Here is a 6,690-nt window from a genome sequence, read left to right as displayed (position 1 = left end):
TATATATATATATATATATATATATATATATGTATAAAAGCTAACTATGGTTAGTCGTTTCCTCCTTAATCTCAAATAGGTAATCTCGCTCGGTGTCTTCCGAGACGTGAACTTAATAATAAATTCTGTATACTCTTTATTGTTGTCCAGTATTTATTGTTAAACCAAGTCTCGACGATGTTGATCAATGTGATGTCAAAGGAAACGAGTGTCAGGTACGTATATATATTTTTACACCGTACAAAAGAAAAAAAACGCATAATGAGAGCGCGATCGATAGACGCGCATATGCACAAATACAAGTGTGATTACAATAAGTGTGATTATAATAATCGCGCAGGATACACCTCTATCCACGATGCACATCACAAAGCATTTCAACGAATTCGACCTGGAGCGAATTTGGGATGATTTCAACTCACGCGGACACTTGACTGACGCAACTGAGTTGTTGCGAAATCACCGCCACCTCATTTGACATCTTACAATTAGTCTCCTTCGTGCCGTCGATCGTCGCGCGCGCATTTTTTCAGCGTCGTCAACTCTCTCGAAATTCTGCACTCTGCAAGCCAGTCGGGATTCAAGCGCGTTTTCTTTTCGTTCCTTATCTCCGTCATGTGCGCGGCGTCTCTCGCGCGAATTCGCCAACGATTTCTCTCTCGAGCGCGCAACGTCGCGTCGTCGAGATTCGTCGCGATCTCCGGGTCGGTCTCAACACTCTCAGCACTCTCTGCGTCCGTGCGCGTCCGACTATGACCGAATACACCACGCGTGAGGACTGATGAGGATCACGCGCATCGTGCCGAGCCTTTCTCACCGCGATGACAGGCTCTTTTCCCTTTCCACCTATATAATATCCTTGGTCGAGGAGAGGTTCCTCACGCCACCAGACCAGGACTATTATTAATAAAGTCACCATGCGGTACGCACGCTGCTGTTGCCACCGTTGCCGCCGATTGCCACGCTGCAATCGATTCCCTACGACTTCGACTGTATGTATTATAACAGTACATATGCAGTAGATATATATATATATATATGCATAAAATGCGACACGAATCGCCATTATATTAATCCTTGATCCTTGGATGCACGTCCCCTTCTCTTCTTCTCCTCCCTCATGTCAACGGGCACATTCGTAAAGTAGTTTAGATATCGAAAAAAATCAACGTCGATCAACCCGATTCGGGGCTTCTCTGGAGAGAAAATTGCTTATGAAGAAAGAAGAGACCCGATCGAAATTACAGAAGAAATAAGGAGAGCAAGGCTTCAACGAACCTTTTTTGCTCATTCAAAGTCTAACAATTTCGTAGGAAAGGAAATGAATCGGTTTTTTATTTACATGCAGTTCTTCAAGTACGAACTTAAAAACTTAAGTGTATCCACATTATCTTATTAATATTATGATATATGATTATGTGAGGACGAGAGAGAGAGATGATAAGAAAGCCTTAACGAAAAGTCCTTATTATGAGAGTGAACGGCATAAGTACTCATGGGTAATTAAATGGCAGTTAATTAGTCGACGTTGACTAAATGTGTATTGAACATCACAGAAACTTGCGCATGTATACGTAGATAATTAACGTATGTAATGCGAATAACGAAATACGAGAATTTACAATATGTCTGATAATAATTACTAACCTAAATCTTCAAGTTAAAACTCGAAGCATCGAATACAATACGTATACACGCGAAATAGAGTTTTGATTAGATTAGTAACCAGGAAGCACTTGCTATGAGGCACGCTTCGACTTATCAAGCAAGTTAATCGAAAACGTCTATTTTTTAGTAACAATGTTCTTTGCATAAAAGATTCGTATTGAGATATCTAATTATTCGTGTACATAAAATATGATATAAATAGAAATTAAATATGTTTTATAATCGCCGATAAAATTAACGATGTAACCACGTACACATACATATAATTATTCATGCTCCATAATTGCGTAAATTCAACGTTAAATCTCCGGATGCCCATAAATATTTTATATATACTTAATTAATAATAATGTATTATATAATTGTAATAATTAAACTGTGCGCGAATATGGTAATTATGCATTTTATTACGATCTTCGTGTCCGCTGCAGATACTCGCATCATGATATATATATATATATATATATATTTTATTTTAATATTCCGTGGATAAAATGGTAAGTTACATCTAGCTTTGTAAACACGTATTGCTCAATGTTTACTCGCTTATCGGGCTCGAAATAATCTCTCCGCATATAAAATGAAAACGTTACCGGTAGACCGGTACTTCGTATCAACTTATCGATTAGAAATTTGCGGGAAATGAAAATAATGGCGTTAAAATCGCGCCAAGTTGTTGAAACCAGTTAAGGAAACGCGTTATCCCGAGAGAAATGGAGCCTCGAGATAAGAAATCACAGCTAAGCGATTTCACGGCGCTCTGTCAGAATGATTATCGTTCCTTGTCTTTTTCCTAGATGTTTCGCACGGATGTAGAAAAATAACGACCATCCCTAATTGAGATCGTTATCTTGATAACTGAGTTCGTGATGATACCATACTCCGCGATCAACAGATCTCTGAGAGCTACAGAGGTAATTTTACACTCGGATTACCATCTGGTCCCGTGTTAAAATTTCCATATTCCAACATCATTTTCCGCGACTCTCTCTTTCATGGCTCCGTATAGGTACTTTTACTTAAACTTAAAACGCGAAACGTTTAAACCGGTTTAAATCCGTCTTCATTTTTCTACGAGCACAAATCGATCATAACAATATCATAATAATAACCATATTGTAAAAAAATATCGGAGTGAAGTTATCATCATGTGCCTGTATAAATCTCATTGTGTTAATGTTAACATTAACACGATATGAGTAAATTTATAACCTCTGGTTTACGTTAACACCGTCATACGCATGGTGTGAATTTAAAACCCATGTGTTAATTAAATATACATTGTATTGATTTATACATATTAATACCAACAGTGAAAATTATACATATATTATAGATTGCTGTTAAATCCACACTTTTCTCTTTTTATAAACGTGATATAGCTCTCATCGATTCCGCGCTGGAAGAATCACGTTTGTGATTTCAAGGGGAATATTTATCAACAAAACCGTAATTAAATTATTCACGAATATAAGCTCTTGTTAAAAAAAAAANAAAAAAACGGAATCTAAGATATAATGGTATCTACTAAGATCGCCGAGTTACAAAAAAAGGAAAGCGCGATGTTTTTTGTAAATGAATCTTTTTCGTTTATTTTTTGCGTTTTTTTTTATTTCTCGTTAATAACTTTCTTCTCGCGGAAAAGTCGCGAGAGATATTACGTACACGTATGTATAAGTGCGTAGGCACGTAGGCAGGCCGCGTGAATTAATTGCCATTTGTCCCGTGACGTGAAACGTACTATACAGAAAAGTTCGTTTATATACGCCCCGTCGTTTTCGAACAATGTAACGTACATACATATATCCGCCTGCGTGTTCGCTTACTCTCATCGTCACGTGTTCACGACACGAAACATGTGAATCGTCACGTATAACTTATGTGGGTGTTTCTCGCGACGTATCCAAGGAACTTGGACTTCTATATACTTACCACGTTGGCGCCCCATTTTCAGAATTTCGACGCGATCGATTCGTCCATACATTGACTGCCACGTCATTCATGTATGGGACTAACATACATTTCATGAAAAGCTTCTAGGAAACTGCAACACGTACGTTTCTTTTTACTCTTTTTCTGTCGTAAAACATTACGGAAATTTAGTGTCATTTATATTTGAATGACGGGGCGCTTTCGGGGGGGAAATATAATAAAGAGTGTCATTCACATGACATGACTGTCATGTGCTAATGGGATCCTGCTCTCACGAAGCTTATTTTACTAATTCGATTTCTAAGAAGAAACTCAAGTTTTCCTTGATGAGAATTTGGTTGAGCAACAAATGATTGCGAGGAGAAATATATCCTTTCTCATTTTTTCCATTTTTGCGAATGCGGAAGACATTTTGGCATCGAGACACTTACCATATAAATATGAATAATCGTCTGACAACGAGTGATTCTCCTTCGACAGATCTTTGCCATGTTTCTTTTATATAATAATAAAATAATAACATAAACTTTTTATATAATAATAAAATAATAAAATAATAACAAGATAAAATAAAAGGTTCAAGCACGGAAAGAATGATTTTACTCAAATATTTTATTAAAAAAAAAATTAGCTAATAAATATACAATATTATTATTATATAATACAGATTTATAATAGAAATAATTTGTTGGATCATTAAAACTGCAGAATACTGTAGAAAGCATAATACTGCAAAAGATTATGACATAGTCTAGCAATCAGCCTGAACGTCCTATATAATTATTTTGATAGTCGAACAAAATTATTTTCAGATATGTATCTTTAGTTAAATTTTTAATAAAACATTTTAAATATACTTGTTTCCATGTGGAATCACAATATCCTATTGTATATCCTATTGTTATGTACGCATATATATGAACGCGAGTGCGAATATATCTGCGATAGAACAATTGGAAAATGTCTTCGGCATTACGTCTACGATATTTAATGGTCGCAATTGATTCTACGTCAAGACATCAAGAGATCAAAGTGAATAAAGTATGATTCGTTTTTTATCGAATTACGGCGATACAGCTCTCATCGAAACGAAAAGACGAAGACGGGAAATATATAAGGATGCTATTTCATTTGTGCGTTTCTGTCCTATGAAATATGTACAGAACGCAGAAAGATCCTCGGATCTCTCTATCCCATAGTCAATCAACAGGCTTGAAAAATTTGTCGTATAACAAAAACGCATAAATAAAATATCATCCTAATACAATACGTCGTTTCCGCGGTTGCTCGACTTGTCTTTCGGTCACGCACCGTGATTGGCTCAGATATTGAAACTCTGATGATGAGAATAGGCGATCAGGGGAAATCCCCGATCCCCGACGAACCATTTGTCAAGGATTACACGGGCATATCTCGTCGAGCATATATTTCGAATCTCGAACGACAGCGTTTTGCTCTGTTCGCACGCGCTTATTAAGTTGTAATCAAACTAGAAAATGAGATGGAGAGATTGAATTAAAATTTAACCTGCAATCACAGAATAAAGAAAACCAATTTCAAGTTTAGTGAACTTTGCTTCGATTGGTTAAATTTCAATTCAATCTCTAGTCTGATCACGGATCTATTCATCTTTTTGCGAGAGATCGACGAGTCCCTTTCCAGTTTCCACCCACGCGGCGGCGGAAACAATTGCATTTCAAGTTTCTCAGATTCTACGAGCTAAGGCGATATCACATTCGCGTCACAAGCGACACGAATTGACGAGTTGACTCGCTTCGATTACAAATACAATCTGCAGATGATCTGAATACGATCGTTGATCGTGCAGTGCAAAAACTCTATCATCAAGCCCACCCATCGTTTTTGCACATATAAATGAAGGATGTAGGAAACTATGTTGTATTTTATGATATTAAATAGTGAATTATAGAATGAGTTCGAAATCATCTTGCTGTTATGATCCAACGGATTTAAATGTTTTCGACTCTCGCGAACGGCTCCATCCTGTCGATTCTGAACTCGACTCTCAAGAGGTCGACCATGTAATTTTTTCTATAGGGCGGAAACGTAAAAAACTTTTTGTATGTGTACATATTATATATCTAGAGAAAATCATATGATCAACATTCTGGAGTTAATCATCGATCATCGATCTGTGAGACTAATTTGGTTGATAATAAAGAATCCCGTATTAATTATATATATAGAAAATTAGGACCCGATAAAATGAGTTGGTTTTCATATATATATATATATATTTATTTTATATATATATATCTTATATAATATATAATGAACAAAAGATGTCAAGGCTCAGTAATGAATCAATTTTGGAGGCCAAGGTGTATTTTATTGTGGGCTCACAAAGTCTTTTACTGCTGAAAAACTGTCTATTTTTAAGTCTTGTGTCTCTATGATGGCATCTTTTATTCATCAGATTATACAATTCATTACATTATATTAATATATTATATTAATATGTAAAAACTAATTCGTTTCATCCAAAATTATTACAACTACATATTATACGTATAAGCACGAAAAGTTACTTTGACCGAATATGGTTTGCTTCGCTCATTTATGTTGTTAAAAAGTAATGATACGATAAGAAATGGTGATCTGTCTCTCGAGAGGTTAGCTCGCGAAGCAGAGCCTCACCAGAATTGATCACGTGCCTTCTGCGTGCACGTGTCTGTCGCCCGTCACCCGTCGCCCGAGATCCACTGTTTACCTGCAGTATCACGCCGTCGCGTCATCAAATTTCGTCACTCCGAAGTATAATACTAATCGGAGATATCAAATGAGCTTACTTCGCCGCTGCCGCTGCCGCTGCCGCGGCAAGTGAGTTTTCTTTCTCGTTATCGGCACGGACAGACGACGCGATTCGTACAGGTGCGCGCGCGCGTGCACGCGCAGCGGAAAGTCGGCGATCTCTAATAAGAATGGAGTAGCGTACATGCATATATGCGTACACGCGGCGCGATTGGTGAGAGAGAAACGTCACACACGTAGGTACAAAGCCATCTCGCGCGATGTGTGTGTGTGTGTGTGTGTGTGTGTGTGTGTGTGTGTGTGTGTGTGTGTGTGTGT

General features: G+C 37.3%; 1 protein-coding gene across 1 annotated transcript in view; it reads right to left on the bottom strand.

The window, feature by feature from the left end:
• LOC105624937 (mothers against decapentaplegic homolog 3) overlaps window positions 1–6,690 on the bottom strand; it is a 33,540-nt gene that overhangs the window by 26,216 nt on the left and 634 nt on the right. The gene's annotated exons all lie outside the window — the stretch shown is intronic.

This window comes from Atta cephalotes (assembly GCF_000143395.1).
Source record: "Atta cephalotes unplaced genomic scaffold scaffold00097, whole genome shotgun sequence".
NCBI lineage: Eukaryota > Metazoa > Arthropoda > Insecta > Hymenoptera > Formicidae > Atta > Atta cephalotes.
This window is presented reverse-complemented; position numbering and strand designations above follow the sequence as displayed.